The sequence below is a fragment of the Callithrix jacchus genome, chromosome 6, assembly GCF_049354715.1.
Source record: "Callithrix jacchus isolate 240 chromosome 6, calJac240_pri, whole genome shotgun sequence".
NCBI classification, from domain to species: Eukaryota; Metazoa; Chordata; class Mammalia; order Primates; family Cebidae; genus Callithrix; species Callithrix jacchus.
Window position 1 is genome coordinate 68,161,763 of NC_133507.1, and position 25,367 is coordinate 68,187,129.

General features: G+C 36.7%; 1 long non-coding RNA gene across 1 annotated transcript in view; it reads right to left on the minus strand.

The window, feature by feature from the left end:
- Nucleotides 1-25,367, minus strand: part of LOC144576652 (uncharacterized) — a 50,314-nt gene extending 24,947 nt beyond the window's left edge. Inside the window, exons 1-2 of the long non-coding RNA XR_013518902.1 lie at nucleotides 24,487-25,367; nucleotides 22,003-22,117 (exon numbers count right to left, since the gene is read on the minus strand). This is a non-coding gene — a long non-coding RNA (uncharacterized LOC144576652). The remainder of the gene's footprint in view (nucleotides 1-22,002; nucleotides 22,118-24,486) is intronic.

The following is a 25,367-nucleotide window of genomic DNA, read 5'->3' on the forward strand; positions in this document are numbered from 1 at the left end:
ACACTAGCCAAAACAGCTGCGCTGGTGTCCCGTGTCTCTCCTACACCTGGGCATTTTCCCGTTCTGTGGGTAACAAAGAATTGTCTGGAAATGTGGCTTTGACTCACCCTCCGAGCATTCACTGAGAGCTGCAATCCTGAGTTGTTCTTATGGCGCCATCTTGAATCCCCTCTCCACAAGTTTCATTCTTGTTGTAGCACAAGTTAGTACTTCATTCCTTCATATGCCTGAAAAATTGTCTATTGAATATATATACTGTATTTTGCTTAGCCATCCATTTGCTAAGACATTGTGGTTGTTTCCACTTTATGAATATTGTGAATAGTGCTACTATAAATATTCATTTACAAGATTTTGCTTGAATATTTGTTTTCATTTCATGTGAGTGTTTACCAAGGAGTGGAACTGCTGGATTATATGGTAACTGTAAGTATGACTTTGTGAGGAATTGCCAAACTGTTTTCCACAGAAACAGCACCATTTTATATTCCCACCAGCAATGTATGAAGGTTACAATTTCTCCACATCTGCACCAACACTTATTTCCCATTTTTAAATTATAGCCATCCTAACAGTGGAAAATGACATCTCACTGTGGTCTTGATTTACATTTCTGTATTGACTGATGATGTTGAGGATCTTTTCATGTGCCTATTGGCCCATCATACATGGTCTAGGAAGAAATGTCTATGACTTTATCCATTTTTAAAAAACTAAGTTGTCATTTTGCTGTTGAGTTGTTAGGGTTTAAACATATTCTGGATACTAGTTCCTTATCTGATAAGAATTTGCAAATATTATCTCTGATTCTGTGGGTTGTTTTCTCACTTTCTTGATAGTGTCCTTTCATGAACAAAAGTTTTTATTTTTTTTTGATGAAGACCAATTTGTTTTTTTCTGTTGTTGCTTACGTTTTTGTTGTCATATCTAAGTAGCCAAAGCCAAACACTGGGTCATGAAGTTTACTCCTATATTCTCCTCTAAGAGATTTATAATTTAGCTCTCACATTTAGGTCTTTGATTAACTTTAAGTTAATTTTGTACATGGTATGAAATCAGAGGCAAACATCATTCTTTTGGGTGGGTGCAGAGGCTCATGCCTGTAATCTCAGCCCTATAGGAGGTCAAGGCAGGTGGATCACTTGAGTCCAGGAGTTCAAGACCGGCCTGGGCAACAAGAGGAAACCCCATTTCTACCAATAAAAAAAATAATTCTTTTCATCAGAATAATTTTTATTGAGATTATGTTTATGTAACATAAAATTCACGATTTTTAACATTTAAAATAGCTTTTAGTATATTCACAATGTTGTGCAACTACAGAACTAATTCTGGAACATTCCATCACCCCAAAAAGAAGTCCCTCCCTTAATTACTGGCAACTACTAATCTCTAATTTAGTTTCTGTCTCTGTGGATTTGCCTATTCTGGGCATTTTATATAAATGAAATTATACAATATATAGCCATTGTATCTGGCTTCTTTCATTTAGCATAAGGTTTTCAAGATCATCCATGTTGTAGTATGTACAGCTACTTCCTTTTTACCAGTAAATAATGTAGCATTACATGAATATACTACATTGTATTTATACATTCATCAGTTAATGAACACTTTGGTTGTTTCCACTTTTGAGCTATTTTGAATAAGGCTGCTATGAGAATTTACAGACAAGCTTTTAGCTAAAGGTATATTTTCCTTTTGGGGGGTAGATACCTAAGAGTAGAATTGCTGAGCCATATGGTAAGTCTGCATTTAATTTTTGAGAAACTGTCAAACTGTTGTTCAAATTGGCTCCCTGATATTATGTTACCACCAGTAATACTTGAGGATTAAATTTCTCAAGAGTTAAATATTATTCTTTCATACGTGGCTATCTGGTTTCCCCAGCATATTTACTGAAAAGACTATACTTTCTCTATTAAATGGTTGTGACACACTTGGTCATCTTTGTCAAATGACCATATATGTATGAGACTATTTCTACACTCTCAATGTATTACATATATGTGTGTGTGTGTGTGTGTGTGTCTATTCTTACATTAGTACCACATTGTTTTGATTTCTGTAGCTTTGCAGTAAATTTGAAATGTGAAAGTATGGGTCCAACTTTGTTTTTTTACAAGATTGTTTATGCTATTTATGATCCCTTATAATTCTATGTGAATTTGAGGATTAGCCTTTCCATATATGCAAAAAAAACTTTTGAAATTTTGATAGAGATTGCAATGAATTATGTAGATCACTTTGGGATGTATTACCATGGTAACAATATTGTCTTCCTCAAAAGTATTCCACTGAAATGAGACAAAATACATAAGAAAAAGAATAAATCCGTAACCCTGTTACAAAACAGGAAAGAAGCCATGAATGGATGAGAAGACAGGAGGATTTTCTGAAAGCCAGAAGCTAAAGTGATCAAAAAAAGAGAGCAATCAGAGCAGAAAAACCACAACCAAAGTAGGTGTTGCTGAGAGCTACTGATAAGGTAGCATCTTTAATGATTTTCAAGCAAAATTCTGATTAACACTCAGAGCAAAACTGACTGTAGAGAAGCCGGCATTTCTCAAAACTGAATATAAATGTGATGCACTTATTTCTTATTAAATATGGTTCTTATTAAAATACAAATTCTGAGATGAGACCTGAGATCCTGCAGGCCTACAAAGCTTCTCTCCCAGGTGATAGCAATGCTTCTAGTCTACATATAACACTTAAAGTCTGAAGGACTAATACAGTGCACATTAAAATCATCTGGGGAGCTTTTTAAACAATTCCTCTCTGAAGGTCACAGGCCTTACAATTTAAATCAGAATATAGAGGGATGGGAACCCAACATAGGTATTTTTTAAAGACCCAAGGTGATTCCAAAGTGTAGCACAATTTGAGAACCACTAGACCAATCAACAGTAAATTTAACGACTGCCTAATCCATGCTAAAATACTCTCTTCTCATATCCCTTCTTGTGAGCACAAGTCATATACTTAGACGATTTTCACTGTGACAAAGCTATGATAGTTCTTTAAACGAAGTGGAGATCCACCAGCTTAGTAGGGGCAGGAAGAAAGAAGGAGGCGTGGCTCCTAATCTATATATAGGAGCTGGAGAGAGAATGGAAGCAGAAACTGAGAAAAGTGGCTCCAAATCATGACAGAAATTTAGAAAGAGGCACAGACTAAAAAATGAAAAACCTTAAAATGCTTCATTTCCAGAGAAAAGCCTTCTTTACTAGTACTACTTTGCCTTCCCTCTAGCCATATATATGACTGCAGCTTATCCTGCTTCACATATTTGCAAGACATTACTGACAAAAAATTAGTATCTAATTTTAAAAAATTAAAAATTACTAAAAGAGGAAAAGCCCAATTTTTAAAAAAATGGGCAAAACCCAGGAATTTCTCCAAAAATGAAACACAAATGGCCTGTAAATATAAGAAGAGCTGTTCAACCTTGCTAGTAATCAAGTGAATGCAAATTAAAACAAGATACAATTTCACATACACAATACTGGCAAGAAAAAATGTAATAGAAATTAGCAAGTGTTGGAAAGGCTGTGAAGCAACAGGAATTTTCATTATTTACTGCTGACTATGGAAACTGACACAATCAATTTGGAAAACAATGTAGCTTGATCTAGTAACACTGAACTTCTTATTATTTTATAATCCCACATTCCATTGTTAAGAATATGCATTACAGAAATTTTGTATAAGTGTGCCAATAAAAGGTACAAAAATGCTCATGACAGCAAAATTCATATTAGCAAAAAGCTGGAAATAACCTTTATGTCTACTGAGAGATGATACAGATGCAACAATTATAATGAAAATGATAATGATAAGTAGCTGTGAAACTATTATTGTTTGCCAAGCAATATTTGAGGAACTTTATACATACAATCTCATTTAATTCTCACCATAGCTATATGAGGTAATACAATTGTTATGTGCATTTTAAAGTGGAAAAAACTGAATAGAGAATTATAGACATGCCCAAAGCATTAACTGGTTGAGTCATCATTTAAACCAAAGCCTGAACTTCTCTTTTTTTAATTCCATTTTTATTTTAGATACAGGGAATACATCTGCAAGTTTGTTACATGGGTATATTGCATCCAGGAACTGAGTATAGTACCCAACGTTGAGTTTTTCAATCCACACATCTCTACTGCACTCCTCCCTCTCCTAGTCCATGGTATCTGCTGTTTGCATGTTTACATCCATGTGTACTCAATGTTTAATTCCCACTTATAAGTGTGAACACACAGTATTTGATTTTCTGTTACTGCATTCATTTAGGATTATGGCCTCCAGCTCCTTCTATGTTGCTGAGAAGAACATGATTTTATCCTTTTTATGGCTGTGCAGTATTCTGTGGTATATATGTACCACATTTTCTTTACCCAATCCACCATTGATGGGCATCTAGGTCAGTTCCATATCTTTATTATTGCGAATCGTTTGGTGGTGAATATACAGTTACATATATCTTTTTGGTCTAATTATCTATTTTCCTTTGGGTACATACCCAGTAATGGAATTGCTGGGTTGAATGGCAGCTCTGTTTTAAGTTCTTTGAGAAATCTCAAAACTGCTTTCCACAAAGGCTAAATTAATTTATATGCCCACCAGCAATGTATAAGTGGTTTGTTTTCTCAGCAGCCTTGCCAGTATCTGTTGTTTTTTGACTTTTTAGTGACATCCATTCTGACTGGTGTGAGATGGTATTTCATTGTAATTTTTATTTGGACAAATCAAAACATTTTTTCATATGTTTGCTGGCTACTAGTATGTCTCCTTTCGAAAAGGGCCTGTTCTTGTCCTTGCCCACTTTTGATAAAATTATTTGGTTTTTGCTTATTGATTTGTTCAAATTTCTTACTGATTCTGGATATTAGACCTTTATCAGATGCATAGTTTGTAAATATTTTCTCCTTTTACGTAGGTTCTCTGTTTACTCTTTTGATAGTTTCTTTTGCTGTACAGAATCTCTCTCATTTAATAAGGTCTCACTTGTTAATTTTTGTTTTTGTTAAAATTGCTTTTGTGGACTTAGCCAAAAATCTTTACTAAGACCAATATGGTAAAGTATTTCCTAGGTTTTCTTCTAGGATTTTTATAATTTGAAGTCTTACACTTAAATATTTAATCAATCCTGAGTTAATTTTTTTTATATACAGTGAAAAGTGATGGTCCAGTTTCATTCTTCAGCATATGGCTAGACAGTTATTCCAGCACCATTTATTAAATAAGGAATCCTTTCCCCATTGCATGTTCTTGTCAGCCCTGTCAAAGATCAGATGGTTGTATAAGTGTGTGGCTTTATTTCCGAGTTTTCTATTCTGTTCCATTGATCTTTGTGTCTTTTTTGTATCATTATGTTGTTTTGGTTACTGTAGCCTTATAGTATAGTTTTAAGTCAGATAGGGTTATGCTTCCAGGTTTGTTCTCTTTGCTCAGTATTTCTTTGGCTACTGGGGCTCTTTTTAGATCCCATATGAATTTTAGAACAGTTTTTTCTAATTCTGTGAAGAATGACATTGGTATAATAGTTTGAGAGGAATAGCATTGACTCTGTAAATCGCTTTAGGTAGTAGGGCATTTCAGTGATATTGATTCTGCCAATCCATGAGCATGGAATGTTTTTCCATTTATTTGTGTCATCTCTGATTTCTTTCAGCAGTGTTTTGTAATTATCCTTGTAGACATCTTCCACTTCCTGGGTTAGCTGTATTCCTAGGTATTTTGTTTTCATTGTGACTATTGTAAATGGGGTCACATTCTTGATTTGACTCTCAACCTGGATATTGTTGATGTATAGAAATGCTACTGATTTTTGCACATTTATTTTGTATTCTGAAAACTTATTAAAAATCACCTTTTCAATTCTAGTAGCCTTTTGGAGAAGTCCTTAGGGTTTTCTGGGTATAGAAGCATATCATTAATGAAGAGAGATAGTTGGACCACCTTTTGCTAATTGCGCTGACTAGGACTTCCACATTATCTATGTTAAATAGGAGCAGTAAGAGTGGGCATCCTTGTCTTATTCCAGCTATCAAAGGAAATTGTTCCAACTCTTGCCTATTCAGTATGATGGCTGTCGGTTTGTAATAGATGGCTCTTATTATTTTGAGGTATATTTGTTTGATGCCTAGTCTATTCCTAGGGGTTTTATCATGAAGCAACGTTGAGTTTTCCCAAAAGCATTTTCTATGTCTGTTGAGATGAGCATATAGGTTTTGCCTTGAATAGTTTATGTGAAGAATCACATTTACTGATTTGCGTATGTTGAACCAGCCTTGCATCCTAAGCCTACTTGATTGTGGTGAATTAACTTTTTGATGTTCTATTGGATTAGGTTTGCTGGATTTTGTTGAGGAGTTTTGTGTCTATGTTCATCATGGATATTAATAGCCATGGTAAAGAAATCAGACTTGGCAGCTGACTCCCTAAACAGACATCATTAACATCATTTGGGAACTTGTTAGAAAAAGGTGATGCTCAGCAATTTCTATTTTAAAAAGCAAGGTGATTTTGATGCACACTAAAATTTGAGAAGCACTGCAACATGCAAGGATTTACTACCTGGAAAAAAAGGTAGTCATTTCAAATCAAGGAGATATATTCATTCAATAATACTTAACTGGCTAGCCATTTTTATCATTAAAAAGTAAAATCAAGCTAAATTATTATTTCATTTTTTACATCAACACATTCTAGATGAAATATATATGTTTATGTAAGAGACAAAAACATGAAAAATACATTTCCTTAAAATTTCTCAGTAAAACAGAAAGCACAAAAGCCATAAAGGAAATGACTTATACATTTGAATATACAAATATGTATAAAATATTTACATGGATAAAAAGCTTAAAATTTTAACACTTGCATGAAAAACAACTCAGTAATGATCAGGTTGAAGAAACCATCAATTTCCAGCAGTTTATAATTTGACCTCATCACAAGAATTTCCTAAGTAGTTATCTAAAAATATTTCCAAAGGCAGAGAACCCTTCCTCTTTATCTCTAGGTTCCAGGTTGAACCCATAGATATAATACTTATAATCAGCTAGAATTCACTATTGCTTTGAGTTGTTCAAAGTGCTTTCTCCACAGCACTCTGTAGGACATGCATTAATTCTAGAAGTTTTCATAGACTTACATTGTACGTGACTCGTTCATTTATCGTAACTTCAATATACATAAATTCTTTCACTTTTTGCAGCCTTTCCCCTAATAGCCAAATAAAATGATTCAAGTTCCCACACTATATAAACATGTGAAGTCTAAAACCCAAACTTACACTAATTATTTTTAAATGTCTCCAGTGGGAACTAAGAAAGCCTAGCTTCTTTTTTTTTAATTGCATTTAAGGTTTTGGGATACATGTGCAGAATGTGCAAGATAGTTGCATAGGTACACACATGGCAGTGTGTTTTGCTCCCTTCCTCCCCTTCACCCACATTTAGCATTTCTCCCCAGGCTATCCCTCCCCAGCTCCCACCCCGCTGTCCCTCTCCTATTCCCCCCAATAGATGCCAGTGTGTAGTACCCCCTTCCTTGTGTCCATGTGTTCTCATTTTTCCTCACCCACCTATGAGTGAGAATATGCGGTATTTCATTTTCTATTCTTGTGTCAGTTTGCAGAGAATGATGTTCTCCAGATTCATCCATGTCCCTACTAAGGACACGAACTCATCATTTTTGATTACTGGATAATATTCCATGGTATATATATGCCACATTTTCCCAGACCAGTCTATCATCGATGGGCATTTGGGTTGGTTCCAAGTCTTTGCTATTGTAAACAGTGCTGCAATGAACATACGTGTGCATGTGTCCTTATAGTAGAACTACTTATAGTTCTTTGGATATTTACCCAGTAATGGGATTGCTGGGTCAAATTTAATTTCTATTTCTAGGTTCTTGAGGAATCGCCACACTGTCTTCCACAATGGTTGAACTAGGTATAGAAGCATATCATTAATGAAGAGAGATAGTTGGACGACCTTTTGCTAATTGCGCTGACTAGGACTTCCCACCAACAGTGTAAAAGTGTTCCTTTTTCTCCACATCCTCTCCAGCATCTGTTGTCTCCAGATTTCTTAATGATCGCCATTCTAACTGGCATGAGATGGTATCTCAATGTGATTTTTGATTTGCATCTCTCTAATGACCAGTGATGATGAGAATTTATTCATATGTTTGTTGGCCTCATGTATGTCTTCTTTTGTAAAGTGTCTGTTCATATCCTTTGCGCATTTTGAATGGGCTTGTTTGTTGTTTTTCTGTAAATCTGTTTGAGTTCTTTGTAAATTCTGGATCTCAGCCCTTTGTCAGATGGGTAAACTGCAAAAATTTTTTCCCATTCCGTGGGTTGCTGATTCACTCTAGTGACTGTTTCTTTTGCCATGCAGAAGCTGTGGAGTTTGATTAGGTCCCATTTGTCTATTTTGGCTTTTGTTGCCAATGCTTTTGGTGTTTGGTCACGAAGTCCCTGCCTACTTCTATGTCCTGAATGGTTTTGCCTAGATTTTCTTCTAGGGTTTTTATGGTGCCAGGTCTTATGTTTAAGTGTTTAATCCATCTGGAGTTAATTTTAGTGTAAGGTGTCAGGAAGGGGTCCAGTTTCTGCTTTCTGCACATCACTAGCCAGTTTTCCCAACACCATTTATTAAACAGGGAATCCTTTTTCCATTGCTTGTTTTTGTCAGGTTTGTCAAAGATTGTATGGTTGTAGATATTTTGTGTTGTCTCTGATTCCTCTGTTTTGTTCGATTGGTCTATATCTCTGTTTTGGCACCAGTACCATGCTGTTTGATTACTGTAGCCTTGTAGTATACTTTGAAGTCCGGTAGTGTGATGCCTCCCACTATGTTCTTTTTGCTTAGAATTGACTTGGCTATGCGGGCTCTCTTTTGGTTCCATATGAAGTTCATGGTGGTTTTCTCCAGTTCTGTGAAGAAATTCCATGGTAGCTTGATCGGGATAGTGTTGATTCTATAAATTACTTTGGGCAGTATAGCCATTTTCACAATATTGATTCTTCCTAACCATGAACATGGAATGTTTCTCCATCTATTTGTGTCCTCTCTTATTTCATTGAGCAGTGGTTTGTAGTTTTCCTTGAAGAGGTCCCTGACATTCATTGTATGTCATATTCCTAGGTATTTTATTCTTTTTGTAGCAATTGTGAATGGCAGTTCATTCTTGATTTGGCTCTTTTGAAGTCTGTTATTGATGTATAGGTATTCTTGTGATCTTTGCACATTGATTTTATAACCTGAGACTTTGCTGAAGTTGCTTATCAGTTTCAGGAGTTTTTGGGCTGAGGGGATGGGGTCTTCTGGGTATACAATTATGTCGGCTGCAAATAGAGACAATTAGGCTTCCACCTTTCCTATTTGAATACACTTTATTTCTTTTTCTTGCCTGATTGCTCTGGCTAGAACTTCCAGTACTATATTGAATAGGAGTGGTGAAAGTGGGCATCCTTGTCTAGTGCCGGATTTCAAAGGGAATGCTTCCAGTTTTTGCCCATTCAGTATGATATTGGCTGTTGGTTTGTCGTAAATAGCTTTTATTACTTTGAGATACGTTCCATCAATACCGAGTTTATTGAGGGTTTTTAGCATAAAGGGCTGTTGAATTTTGTCAAATGCCTTCTCTGTGTCAGTTGAGATAACCATGTGGTTTTTGGTTTTGGTTCTGTTTATGTAGTGAATTACATTTATAGACTTGCGTATGTTGAACCAGCCTTGCATCCCTGGGATGAATCCTACTTGATCATGATGGATAAGTTTTGTGATGTGCTGTTGCAATTGGTTTGCCAGTATTTTATTGAAGATTTTTGCATCTATGTTCATCATGGATATTGGCCTGAAGTTTTCTTTTCTTGTTGGGTCTCTGCCGGGTTTTGGTATCAGGATGATGTTGGTCTCATAAAATGATTTGGGAAGGATTCCCTCTTTTTGGATTATTTGGAAGAGTTTCAGAAGGAATGGTACCAGCTCCTCTTTGTGTGTCTGGTAGAATTCGGCTGTGAACCCATCTGGACCTGGGCTTTTTTTGTGTGGTAGGCTCTTTTTGCTGCCTCGACTTCAGACCTTGTTATTGGTCTATTGATAGTTTCAGCTTCCTCCTGGCTTAGGTTTGGGAGGACACAGGTTTCCAGGAATTTATCCATTTCTTCCAGGTTTACTAGTTTATGTGCATAGAGTTATTTGTTATATTTTCTGATGATGGTTTGAACTGCTGTGGAATCTGTGGTGATTTCCCCTTTATTGTTTTTTATTGCATCTATTTGGTTGTTCTCTCTTTTCTTTTTTATCAGTCTGGCTTGTGGTCTGTCTATTGTATTGATCTTTTCAAAAAACCAGCTCTTGGATTTATTTATTTTTTGAAGGGTATTTCATGTCTGTATCTCCTTCAGTTCTGCTCTGATCTTAGTTATTTCTTGTCTTCTGCTAGGTTTTGAGTTTTTTTGATCTTGCTCCTCTAGCTCTCCCCATTCTGACGATAAAGTGTCAATTTTGGATCTCTCCACTCTTCTCATATGGGCACTTATTGCTCTATATTTTCCTCTGAAGACTGCTTTAAATGTGTCCCAGAGATTCTGGTATGTTGGGTCTTCTTTATTTCTGCCTTCATTTCATTGTTTATACAGTCAACTTTCAAGAGCCAGTTGTTCAGTTTCCATGAAGCGGTGCGGTTCTGGGTTAGTTTCTGAATTCTGAGTTCTAACTTCATTGCACTGTGGTCTGAGAGATTGTTTGTTATTATGTTCGTTGTTTTGCATTTGCTGAGGAGTGCTTTACTTCCAATTATGTGGTTAATTTTAGAGTAGGCATAATGTGGTGCTGAGAAGAATTTATATTCTGTGGATTTGGGGTGGAGAGTTCTGTAAATGTCTATCAGGTTTGCTTGTTCCAGGTCTAAGTTCAAGCCCTGGATATTCTTGTTAATTTTCTGTTTGGTTGATCTGTCTAATATTGACAGTGGAGTGTTAAAGTCTCCCACTATTATTGTGTGGGAGTCTAAGTCTCTTTGTAAGTCATTAAGAACTTGCCTTATATATCTGGGTGCTCCTGTATTGGGTCCATATATATTTAGAATCATTAGCTCTTCATGTTGTATCGATCCTTTTACCATTATGTAATGTCCTTCTTTGTCTCTTTTGATCTTTGTTGCTTTAAAGTCTATTTTATCAGAGATGAGAATTGCAACCCCTGCTTTTTTGTTGCTCTCCATTTGCTTGGTAAATCTTCCTCCATCCCTGTATTTTGAGCCTTTGTGTATCCTTGCATGTGAGATGGGTTTCCTGGATACAGCACACTGATGGGTTTTGGTTTTTTATCCAATTTGCCAGACTGTGTCTTTTGATTGGTGCATTTAGCCCATTTACATTTTGGGTTAATAATGTTATGTGTGAATTTGATACTGACATTTTGATGCTAGCTGGGTGTTTTTCTCATAAGTTGATGCAGATTCTTCATTTTGTTGATGCTCTTTAGCATTTGGTATGCTTTTGGAGTGGCTGGTGCTGGTTGTTCCTTTCTATGTGCAGTGCCTCTTTCAGGAGCTTTTGTAAAGCAGGCCTAGTGGTGACAAAATCTCTGAGTACTTGCTTGTTCGCAAAGGATTTTATTTTTCCTTCACTTATGAAGCTCAGTTTGGCTGGATATGAAATTCTGGGTTGAAAGTTCTTTTCTTTAAGGGTGTTGAATATTGGCCCCCACTCTCTTCTCGCTTGTAGAGTTTCTGCCAAGAGATCTGCTGTGAGTCTGATGGGCTTCCCTTTGTGGGTGACCTGACCTTTCTCTCTGGCTGCCCTTAGTATTTTCTCCTTCATTTCAACCCTGATGAATCTGACAATTATGTGTCTTGGGTTGCTCTTCTTGCGGAATATCATTGTGGTGTTCTCTGTATTTCCTCGACTGGAATATTGGCCTGCCTTGTTAGGTTGGGTAAATTTTCCTGGATAATATCCTGAAGAGTATTTTCCAGCTTGGATTCATTCTTTTCATCACATTCTAGTACACCTATCAAACATAGGTTAGGTCTCTTCACATAGTCCCACATTTCTTGGAGACTTTGTTCATTCCTTTTTGCGCTTTTTTCTCTAATCTTGGTTTCTCGTTTTATTTCATTGAGTTGATCTTCGACTTCTGATATTCTTTCTTCTGCTTGGTCAGTTCGGCTGTTGAAACTTCTGCATGCTTCACGAAGTTCTCGTGTTGTGTTTCTCAGCTCCTTCAATTCATTCATATTTCTAAGTTGTCCATTCTGGTTACTGTTTCCTCGAATATTTTTTCAAATCTTTTTTCAAGGTTCTTAGTTTCTTTGCATTGATTTAGAACATGTTCTTTTAGCTCCTGGAAGTTTCTCATTATCCACCTTCTGAAGTCTGATTCCATCATTTGGTCACACTCATTCTCTGTCCAGCTTTGTTCCCTTGCTGGTGAGTAGTTTTGGTCCTTTGTAGGAGTTGAGGTGTTTTGGTTTGGGGTGTTTTCCTCCTTTTTGTGCTGGTTTCTTCCCATCTTTGTGGATTTATCCACCTGTCATCTGAGTAGTTGCTGACTTTTCGATTGGGTCTCTGAGTGGATGCCCAGATTGTTGATGATGAAGTATTTCTGTTACTTAGTTTTCCTTCTAACAGTCTAGCCCCTCTGCTATATGACTGCTGAGGTCCACTGCAGGCCCTGCTTGTCTGGGTTACACCTGTAGCAGCTTCAGAACAGTGAGGGATGCTACCAGTTTCTTCTTCTGCTATCTTTGTCCCAGAATGATACCCACCAAATGTCAGTCTGATCAGTCCTTTTTGAGGTGACTCTTTGGATATACAGGAGTCAGGGAGTTGCTTGAGGAGACGGTCTGTACTTTATAGGAGCTCAAGTGATGAGCTGTGAGCTCCATTGTTCATTCAGAGCTCTTAGGCAGGTGCGTTTAAGTCTGCTGCAGCAGAACTTATAAAACCCTTTTTTTCCCTCAGATGCTTTGTCTCGGGGAGTTAGGGCTTCTTTTATGAGTATCCATTGCACTGTCCTGCCCAGATAGGGGGCAGTCTAGTCACCATTTGGCTGCCGAGGCTCTGCCCTGCTACCACGGGGTCTGCCCTGTTGTTGTGGGTTCTGCCCTGCTGCCATGGGCTCTGTCCTATTTTCCGTGGGCTCCGCCCTGCTGTTGTGGGCTTCACCCTGTTGGCAGAGTCTCTCTTATGGCAGGTTGCCTAGGCAATGGCAGGCTGCGTCAGCAATGGGAGTGTACATCAGTGGGGGTGGAATGCCTCGGTAATGGCAGACAACCCTCCCCCACCTTGCTGCACCATCTTGGATTCAGCTGTGCCTGCAGTGAAACTCTCAACCCTGAGCATTTCGAATTGCCATTTTCTTTGCCCCTGTGGGGGCGGGACCCACCAAGCCTGATCACCTGTCTTTCTGCCTCAGAGCCCTTTTTCTTTTTTTTTTTTTTTAAGTTGAACAGTTGACTCTCTTTCAGGTGTTTCAGTCACCTGCTGATAGGGCACTTGGATCTGTGTAATTTCCCGTGCAGTGACCCACTGCGCCAGCTCAAATGTCCCTTCCCGGGAATCTCCTCATCTGGCTCACTGTCCAAGTCCCGTTTAATCAGATGGATATGTTAATCTGCCCTCCCAAATCTCAGATTGCCCATTTAACAGGGCACCCAGACCAGTGCGTTTTGTGCAGGGTGCTGCTGCACTGCAGCACCAGACGATATGGCTGCACCAGTTTAAAGGGCTGTGCTGGCATCCCGTGTCTCTCCTACACCTGGGAATTTCCTTGTTCTGTGGGCAACTAAGTTCCATCTGGAAATGCGGCTCAGACTCACCCTCTGCGCCTTCACTGACAGCTGCAATCCTGAGTTTTTCCTACTGCGCCATCCTGGAAAATCTCCTCAGAAAGCCTAACTTCTACCTTTAATCACATTTTACTCTGAACTCCCACTTCTGCATTCTCAATTATCTCTCACCATCTTACCCCCTACAACTTCAATTTTCCTTTCATCCTTATCTGCCCTAAGAAAGGATTTAACAACAATTCCCTTGTTCCCAAAAGTATTGCCCAGCCATTGTAACAGGCACACACATACATATGTAAGTATATATTCATATAAATTTTTTTTCCTGAGACAGAGTCTCTCTCTGTCATCCAGGCTGGAGTACAGTGGCATGATCCTGGCTCACTGCAGTCTCCACCTCCTAGGTCCTGCCTCAGCCTCCTGAGTAGCTGGAATTACAGGCACCCACCACCATGCCCAGCTAACTTTGTATTTTTAGTAGAGATAGGGTTTCACCATGTTGGCTAAACTGCTCTCAAATTCCTGACTTCAAGTGATCCACCCACCTCAGCCTCCCAAAATTCTAGGATTATAAGCATGGGCCACCACACCTGGCCATAAATGCTTATATTGATGTTTTTAGTAAAACACTACATATTTGTTCAAGAAACAACCTGAACTTTAATACTATTACTCTTATAATCCCTTATCCATTCCAACCACAGGGAATTTATTACACTCTGCCTATTCCTTGGACACTTGCCTACCATTTTTATGAGATCCACTTTTCTGCTCAAGGTCCTTTTCTCACCTCCCCCCCATTATCCAAGTCCAAAATGAGTTCTTCATCCACTGTCTACGTGGCTGCTCACAATAACTTTTTAAATTCCTATTTTTACATTCAGATTGACAAATAACTTTTGTCTTCACTCTTACTTTTTTCTTCAGGAACCATAAAAACTGATGTACCCAACAACTTTTATGTCCTTTTAGTATGGGAGATAAGAAAAAGGCAGAGAATCTTTGTATTTTTAAATAAGTATAAAACTTTATCAATTGTTTTGACTCCACCCCCTGTTTCTTAATAGTTTTAGTCTTTTTAAAAATTTGTAGCATGGAGCAAGATGGTACAATAGGAGTTTTCTGGCTCTATTCCTCCAACCAACAGAAATCCAGTTAGCCAACTACCCACAGGCAAGAATACCTTCATGAATATCCTAGAACTTAAAAGTGAGGCTAAGACACCTCCTTAGTGTACTGAACTAAGAAAACCCTAGTTTGAAGGGTAAGAGGAACAGTCCTCATTGATCAGGCCACCCATACCTCAAGTGGCACAGTGCCATGTACAGAAGATTCCCCTGGACCTATGGTTCCTACAGTGGTAAAAGTAAGTTGAAGGCAAACATTCAGCTACCCCACCCTTCTGGAACCCTTCACACAAGGCTCATTCCTGTGGTGTTCCATGGAAAATACTGGGAGTGCTAGCAGAGCCTATACCACCAGGGGGCAGTTCGAAACACAACGGTAGGGCTCATGGCTACCAGCACACAAATCTTGCTCAATGCTTTGCATTTCAGCCAAGAGAGACACTACACCAGAGAGACTAGCAAATAGCATTGTGCTAAATATAGTCCACAAGTCAACCAGGCTTGGGTCTCTAGCCAGTTCCCCTACAAAACTCTAGAACACACATTAAGTCTTCCCAAAGCTGGGAGGCAACCATCTGGCCTCATCCAACCCTGGATGCTGAGCAGCAACTCTACCAAGCTTCAGTGTTCTGCTTAAACCTGCCACAGGCAAGGAACCAAGCCCAAGTCCATGCATATGTGTGGAGTATAGCCTCTTGCCCTGCCCTCCCCATATGACCAAACAGCAGTTCCAGACACTTCACTTAGCCTCAGGGCATAACACACAGCCCTGTCTTGTAACTGCAGATTATAAACAATAGTACTGCCCACCCAGGGAAGACAACTTTCATCCCTGCTCAATCAGAGATAATTGCAGAGCCCAGTTAGCAGCTCTACCTGATGGCAGAATCCATCCAGTGGTCTCTTTAGACCACAGAGCACAACCAGAAACACCATTTGGACTCAGAGCACAGAAAGCAATCCAGTCCAACTAGAGAATCCTGACACCAAGGTCTGCTTGCCCAGCATTGCTACCAGTCAGCTCATCCATAATCCTAGACTACACTAAATAGTGAAGGTCTATCATCACCAAAGAATCTGCATAGGCCAGAAGAAGTGGCCATCCCTTCAAATATACAGACATCAACATAAGAATGTAAAAATAATGAAAAATTAGGGAATATGACTCCACCAAAAGAAACTTAAAAAGCTCCAAAATTGGGCCAAAAGAAATCGAGATCTATGAAATGAATGACAAAGAATTAAGAATAATCCTTTAAAAGAAGTCCAGGAAACGCCAAGAATATACAGATAGAAAATTAAAATTTGGGAAACAATTCATGAACAAAATGAGAAGTTTAACAAAGAAATAGAAACAATAGAAAAAATTCTAGAAAGAAAGACTAGAATAACTGAAAAATTTAAAAGAAAGCTTCAACAGCAGACTTGGTAAAGCAGAAGACAAATCTGTGAGCTGAAATGTAGGACATTTGAAATTCTCCAATCAGAGGAACAAAATGAAAAAGGAACAATAAAGAATAAAGAGGTCTATGGGAATTATGGGACACCATCATATAAACTAACTTTTGCATAATAGGATTTACAGGGCAAGAAAAGGAAGGCAAGGCACAGTGGATCATGCCTGTAATCTTAGCAATTTGGGAGGCTGAGGCAGGTGGATCACCCGAGGTCAGGAGATTGAGACCATCCTGGCTAACATGGTGAAACTCCATCTCTACTAAAAATACAAAAACTTAGCCAGGCATGATGGCACACACCTGTAGCCCAGCTACTCAGAAGGGTGAGTCAGGAGGATTACTTGAATCCAGGAGGCAGAGGTTGCAGATCGTGCCACTGCACTGCAGCCTGGGTGACAGAGCAAGACTCCATCTCAAAAAAAAAAAAAATAGGCTGAGAAAGCATATTTAAGAAATTAATGGCTGAAAAATGGTCAAATCTGGGGAAAGATGACAACAGCTCAGTACAGGAAGCTCAGAGATCACCAATGGATTTCAACCCAAAGAGGAGTTCACCAAGATACCTCATAATCAAGTTATTAAAAAGCAAAGACAAAAAAAGGAGAATACCGAAAGCAGCAAGATATACACGTGTGTGTGTGTGTGTCTCACTCAGGCCAAAAGAGAGTAAAATGATATATTCAAAGTGCTGAAGGAAAAAACTGCCAAACAAGAATACATTATCTGGCAAAGATGTCCCTCCAAAATGTGTGAGAAATAAAACTTTCTCAGACAAACAAAACCTAAAGGAGTTCATCACCAGTAGTCTTGCTTTATAGAAATTGTTAAAGAGTATTATTTAAGCTAAAATAAAGATAAAGCCTGCAATTTGTTTTAAAAGAAAAAAAGATGAAAGTAAAAATTCAATTATAAGCAATACATAGACACTCAGAATTCCCTAATGTTGCAAGAGTGATATGTAAAGCAATTTTATCCCCATTACAAAGGTTAAAAGTCAAACTTAAAAAAATAAATTACAGTTATAATAAATGGTTAAGGGATACAAATTACAAAAACTGCAAATATTGGCATCAAAATCACAAAGAATGGAGTGGAGGGAGTTAATGCATGGAGGTACTGCATGTAATTAAAGGCAAGTTATTATCAACTTAAAAGTAGCATGTTACAAGGATAAAATATTTTATGCAAGCCTTCTGGTAACCACAAAGCAAAAATCTCTAGTAGTTGCATAAAAGATAAAAAAAAAAAAAAAAAGGAATTCGAAGCATGCCAGCACAGAAAACCACCAAACGCCACAGAAAACCATGAAACCACAAAAGAAAACAGCAAAAGAGGAAGAAATAAACAAAAGACATACAAAACAATCAGAAAACAAATTACAAAATGGCAGTAGCAAGTCCTTACCTATCAATAATTACCTTAAATGTAAATATAAATGGATTAAATTCTTCAATTAAAAAAAGAGTAGCTGAATAAATTTTTTTAAAAATAGGACCCAGGCCACCTGTCGTGGCTCATGCCTATTATCCCAGTGCAAGGGTGGATCACTTAAGGTCAGAAGTTCAGGCGTAGCCTGGGCAACATAGTCTCTCTCTACAAAAAAGTTAAAAAATTAGCTGGGCATAGTGGTATATGGCTATAGTCACTGTAGTCCTAGCTACTTCACAGGCTAAGGTGGGAGGATGGCTTGAGTCCAGGGGTTTGAGGTTATAGTGAGCTATGATCACACCGCACTGCACTCCAGCCTGGGTAACAGAGCAAGACCCTGTCTCCAAACATACACATACACGCGCGCGCACACACACACACACACACATATCATCCAACCATGTACTACCTACAAGAGACTCACTTTACTAGTAAGGACACCCAGCAAGTAAAAGTAAAGTGATGAAAAAGAAATATTCCATGCAAATGGAATACAAATAAGATCAGAGTGTCTAAACTTATCTCAGACAAAGAAACTTTAAGTAAAAACTGTAAAAAGAGACAAAGAAGGCCATTACATAATTGGCTAATTCACCAAGAGGACACAACAATTGTAAATATATATGCATCTAACATAAGAGCCCCTAAATTCATAAAGCAACAAGTAAATGATCTGAAGGGAGAAATAGAATGCAAAAATGTAATAGTAGGGAACTCAGTACTCGACTTTCAACAATGGTCAAATCATCTAGATGGAAAGCCAATAAGGAAACACTGGACTTGAATTACATTTTAGACCAAATGAAACTAACAGACATGGACAGAAAATTTCATTCAAACTACTTCAACAATTATATGCCAGCAATTTGGATAATCCAGAAGAAGCTAATGAATTCCTAGGCAATCTGCCAAGATTGAATAGTGAAGAAACAGAAATTTTGAACAGAGCAGTAATAAATACAGAGATTGAGTCAATAACAGCTAAATACATATTCTTCCCAAATACAGACAGAACATTCTCCGGGACAGATCCACATGTTAAGCCACAAAACAAATGTTAACAAATTCAAGGGGACTGAAATTATGTCAAGTACCTTTCTGGATGACAGTGGCATGAAACTAGAAATCAATAATAGAAAAAAAATCTTAGAATTACACATATATGTGAAAATTAAACATGTTCCTAAACAACCAATGGGCCAGAGAGGAAATCAATAAGAAAATAAAAAACCACCTTGAGACAAATGAAAATTGAATCATAATATACCAGAACTATGGGATGCAGCAAAAAGCAATCCTAAGAGGGAAATTTATAAGAAGAAATGCCTATATCAAAAAGGAAGAAATTTTAAATAATCTAATGTCATGCCTCAAGGAACTAGGGGGAAAAAAGCTAAATCTAAAGTTAGAAGAAGGAAATGAATTACAGAAATCAGAAATAAATAAAATGGGGATTAGATAAACAATATAAAAGACTGAAAATTTGTTTCTTGAAAAGATAACCAAATTGACATTTAGGTAGACTAAGAAAAACAGAGAGATAACTCAAATAAATAGGTAAGATCAGAAATGAAGGGAGGACATTACAATTGATAACACCGAAATACAATAATAAGAAACTACTTCAACAATTATATGCCAGCAATTTGGATAATCCAGAAGAAGTTGATGAATTCCTAGGCAATCTACCAAGATTGAATACTGAAGAAACAGAAAATTTGAACAGAGCAGTAATAAATACAGAGATTGAGTCAGTAATTTTATAAAAATTTCCCAACAAAAAAAATCTCAGGACCTGATGGCTTCACTGGTTAACTTTATCAAACATTCAAGAAAGAATTAATGCCAATCTCTCACTCAAACTCTTTTAAAAAACTGAAGTGAAGGGAACAAATCCAAACTCATTTTACAAAGCAAAAATTGCCTTAATACCAAGGCCAGACAAGGAAACTACAAGAAAAGAAAATTACATACTAATAGCCCTGATGAACACAGATGTAAAAATCTTAAGTTACTAGCAAATAGAACTCAACAGCATATTAAAAAAATGCTCATACACCATTTAGAATTTATCTTTGGGATGCAAGGATGATTCAACATACACAAATTAATAAATATAATATACCACATTAACAGAAAAGTATAAAAATCACATGGTCATCACAATAAATGCAGAAAACGCATTTGACAAAAACTCTGTATTCTTTATGATTAAAAGAACTTCTCAACAAATTACGTATAGAAGGAATATACCTCAACATAATAAAAGCTACATATGACAATCTCACAGCTAACATCATAGTCAATAACAAAAAATTGAAAGCTATAAGATCAGGAACAAAATAAGAATGACCCTCTGTTGGAATGGCTATTATCAAAAAGGCAAAAGATAACATGTTGGTGAGAATGTGGAAAGGTTCCCTTGTACACTGTTGGTGGGATAGTAAAATGGTACCATCATTATGAAAAAACAGTATGAAACCTCCTCAAAAAAATTAAAAATAGAACTACAATATGATCCAGGAATTCCTCTTCCAGGTATATATGCAAAGATAATAAAATCAGTATCTTGAAGAGATTTCTATACTCCAATGTTCATAGCAGCTTTATTCACAGTAGCCATGATATGGAATCAATCTACATGTCCAACAGCAGATAAATGAATAAAGGAAATGTGGGATTTGTGTGTGTATGTGTGTGTGTATGTATTTATATGCTTCTTTTTCCACATATCACGTGTATTATGGAATATCACTCAGCCTTAGAAAAAGAAGGAAATTCTGTCTTGCAATAACATAGATGAACCTGGAGAACACCATGCTAAGAGAAATAAGCCAGTCACAGAAGTTAAATTCTACATGACTCCAATTATCTGAAGTAGCTAAAAGAGCCAGATTCATAGAGGCAGAGAGTAGAATGGTGGTTACCCCAGAGCAAGGAAGCTGGGGAAGTGGGGAGATATTGGTCAAAGGATACAGTTTCAGTTACAGCGAATGAGCAAGTTCTGGATATCTAATATACAACATGGTGAGTACGGTTAATAACATATTGCATACTTGAAATTTGCTATGAGAGATCTTAAATGTTCTCCCCACTAAAAAAAATAACTGTGAGGTGATGGATGTGTTAAGCTACATTGTGGTTATCATTTCACAACGTATATGTAAATCAAAATATCACATTGTACACCATACATATATACATTTTTGTCAATTGCACCTCAATAAAGCTGGGAATAAATAATGGTAACTGTGAGGTTATGAATGTGTTATTTAGCTTCATTATAGTAATCATTTAACAATGTATATGTATATCAAATTATTATATTGTATACCTTAAATGTATATATTTTTATATATCAATTATATATCTCAATAAATCTTGGGAAAGATTAATTTTTTAAAGTTCAGAGAAGCAACAAAACATATAATTTTCTTTCCCCTCCAAAATAACCAAATTCTGATTTTTTTTTCTAACTCAAATTATAGTGACACTTCTCAAATTAGGTCAAATGTAAAAATACACATTTATAGGTATAACTAAATAGTCTCAAAAGACACCAGAGTTGAAAAATAAAAGTGTCTACTATGGGTACTGTCAACTATGGGTACACAGAAGCTTAAGGTTCAACATGCATATTCTTTCTATCTGAAAACCTTCTTCTAAGTATAAATTTTTCTTCCCCTCAAAGAAAAAGGGAAAATATTCAAGGATAAGTGGCAATGAGTTTAATCATCTTTGGACAGTTTAAGAGCGGTTTACTCCTTGCTTTTAAATAATTTGCAAATAAAAGCAAGAGAGTGTTATCAAATTTTCAGTTCCCAAAAATAACTGATTGTAAAACGAATTTTTCTCTCTTTCTTTAAGCTCAGAATACTTTCTTACTAATTCTTTTTTCGATTTTCCGAAGCCATTTACCCACCAATAGACCCCAATCTTAGACTTTGAATTGACAATGTTATCTGTGACCTAGGCTTTAGTGCCACTTAGTGTTCAATTGATAGAATTACAGCAAATCAAACCAAATCTGGCATCATTTAGTCTACTGCAGCCTCAAAGTATTTCCTCATGATTTACAGACATTAATTTGAGGCCTCTGATTCCTACCTGCTTTACTCTGCTTGATATGTATAAGTGAGATAGGAAACTCAGCATATAATAGATACCTGTCAGGAGCTAGTTCATACGAAAGAAAGGAATGGGTGCCAGAAATCCTTTTTTGTTCTTTCTCCTCTTGAATCATCTAGTACTGTACCATGTCTCCAAATATAAATTGACTTACTGAAAGCAGAGGAGAGAGAGAGATCATTTATTTGGGGGAGGGGAGGTTTCACAAGTTCAGAAATGAGACCTAACTAATAAGTCCCATGTTAACAGAAAATTTAAATATCAATAGAGAAGTTCATCAACAAATACCACCAATTATTGAGAACTAGGTTATGTAATCTTAATTCTGTTAAATAATATAAGGTAAAATAAGCAAGCTGGCATCTTTCACTTCACACAACAAATTTCATGCAGAATTTTTGCAAAATTTTTAATCTGTAGAAAAGAAGAAAATTTTGAAGGATGAACACTGGTATATTTTATTACAAAGCAATGAATTTAAAAGCTAAACACTAGATCCTCGTGGACATACAGATGGCAACAATAGACACTGGAGACTACTAGAGTAGGGAGGGAAGGAGGGAGATAATAGTTGAAAAACTATTAAAACTATGCTCATTCCCCAAGTAATGAGATGATTTGTACCCCAAATCTGAGCATATACAATATATTTATGTAACAAACAGGCACAGGTACCCCCAACTCTAAAATAAAAGTTAAAATTGTTGCTTAAAAATAAAAAATAATTGGAGAAGCTTTCAGAAAAACAGAATATAGGAAATATATTGGAAAGAATATAAATAGAAAGGCAAATATGAATGGGAAGAAGTTAAAGAAAAGAAATAAAGATAAGACTATGGCCTAAAAGTGAGTCACAGAAAAATTCATGTGGATATAATAAAGAAAGCATCACTCAAGTTTACCTGGGAATAACATTATAATAACTATTCTTTAGAAGACTAAAATAAAGATCCACCATCATAAGAAATTAAAGAAGTTTGGAAAGATCAAAATGTCTCTCTTACAAATCTATGATTATGCTTTTTAAAAATCTTACATGCAACAAGAAGTAAATTAAATGAGAGAAATTTTCTGGCAACTTTTTAAATTATTTTTGAGATGAAGTCTTTCTCTGTCGACCAGGCTGGAGTTCAATGGCATGATCTTGGCTCACTGCAACCTCCATCTCCCGAGTTCAGGTGATACTCCTGCCTCAGCCTCCTGAGTAGCTGGGATTACAGGCACTCGCCACAACACCCAGATAATTTTTGCATTTTTAGTAGAGATGGGGTTTCACCTATGGTTAGGCTGGTCTCGAACTCCTGAACTCAGGTGATCCACATGCTTCAGCCTCCCAAAGTGCTAGGATTACAGGCATGAGCCACCACAGTCAGCCTGTAACTTTTATGTTTTTTTAAAAAATAAAATTTCTTTATTGTAGGAAATTTGAAAAATTAAAAATAAGACCTACTCATATTCCTACTAATCAGAGAAAATCACTGTTAATATTTTTATAAAAACCTTTTCAGTCTTTTATCAATGCAATAATGTATAAATTTTTAAATGGAATCTTAATGAGTTAATGATCTCATTTATTCCCTTAACACATAAAATGCCATCAAACAACTATTTATTTACTTATTTTTATTTTGAGACAGAGTCTCACTCTGTCGCCCAGGCTGCAATGCAGTGGCACGATCTCGGCTCACTGCAACCTCTTCCTCCATGTTCAAGCGATTCTCCTGCCTCAGCCTCCTGGGTAGCTCGGACTACAAACACGCACCACCATGCCTGGCTAATTTTTGTATTTTTAGTAGAGGCGGGATTTCACCATGTTGGCCAGGCTGGTCTCGAACTCCTGAACTCAGGTGATCCACCGGCCTCACCTCCCAAAGTGTTGGGATTACAGGTGTGAACCACTGTGCCCCCGTGAACAACTCTTTAAAATACCACTTTAAACAACTACTGGTATTCCATTTTATAAATGTATGCTAATTAAGCAGTCCTCTATTGTTGAACATTTTGGTTGTCTACAGTTTTTAGCTATTATAAACAAATATTGAATTAACATCCTCATAACCAAATCTCACATATACACAATTATTTTCCCAGGATTAATAATTCAAAATTAAATTACAATGTTAAAAACTATAACTTAGTTTTAACATTGATGAGTTAAATTAATAAAAGGATTTATCCATTGTCTGGTTTTTCCATATCTTGCCAGTAATTAACATAACAACTGTTTAAAATTTTTGTCAGTTTTATAGACAAAATGTCCTCCAATTATTTTCATTTCCATTATTTGATTTCCAGAAAGTAAATAAATATTAGATGTTTGCTAGCTGTTGGGTGTCTTTGTAAATTACCTGTTCATGTCTCTGGCCATCTGTAACAATGGAGGGCAGTGTAGCTCAGTGGTTAAAAGCATAGACTCTGGGGTCAGACAACCTGGGTTTGAATCTTTCACTCATGACTAACTGTGAGTCCCCTTTAAACCTTAACTTCTTTATCTAGCTACAAAATAAAGATAATAACAGTACCTGGCTCTCCATATGAAAAGATGATCTGGTATGTGCAATATGTTCTTGTATTTTAAGAGCTTTTATAAGAAGGATGGTCACCCTTTGTTCACCATATGTGTTACTCCCATTGTTCTGACTTGTCAGTTGCCTTTCAATCTTGTTTATAGTGGATTTTGGCAGGCAGCTTTAAATTTTTGTAGTAAAATCTATCACTCTTTTCTTCAGGATATATGCCTTTGGTATCATGCTTAGAAAGGCAACAGATTTAGAGAAGGAGTAAAGATAGTACAACTTTTTCAGGAAAGCAAAATATATCTGGCATGTGTATTGTGAATAAGATGAAATTCCAACATTCCTCTTCTTATGCACCTCTACTAAGCAAGCACCATTTTAAAATAACGTCAGTCTGAAAAAGAAATGCACATAAATCACAATATCAAGTCACTACACACACAACTTCCAATGTTCATGGCCTATTCAGTTCTCTAGTTGGCCTAGATCTTTCTATTTGCCTTAAATAAAAGATATATAAACATACCATAGCAAGTTAAATTAAGTTCCTCTTTTTTAACCAATTTCCCAGATGATTGTCAAATATTCATAATGAAATTAATCATTCCACAAATCAAGGAAGTAGCCAGAATCAATAATACCTGAGATAATCTGGCTTGTGAATACAAATTTATTTACACTATCCTCAGCAAATATAACAAAAAGACTTTCAAAGTTTAAAAAAAACAAATCACTAATAAGTTAACAAGGTACTGATCATTTGAAACAGGATGATGTTTTATGTCCAGCAAAGGACAGAACACACAAGCTGAAATACTAAACTATGACCTTATTCTTGTCGGTGCCACACATAATAGCATTATTTATCATGATCTAATTACGGAGAC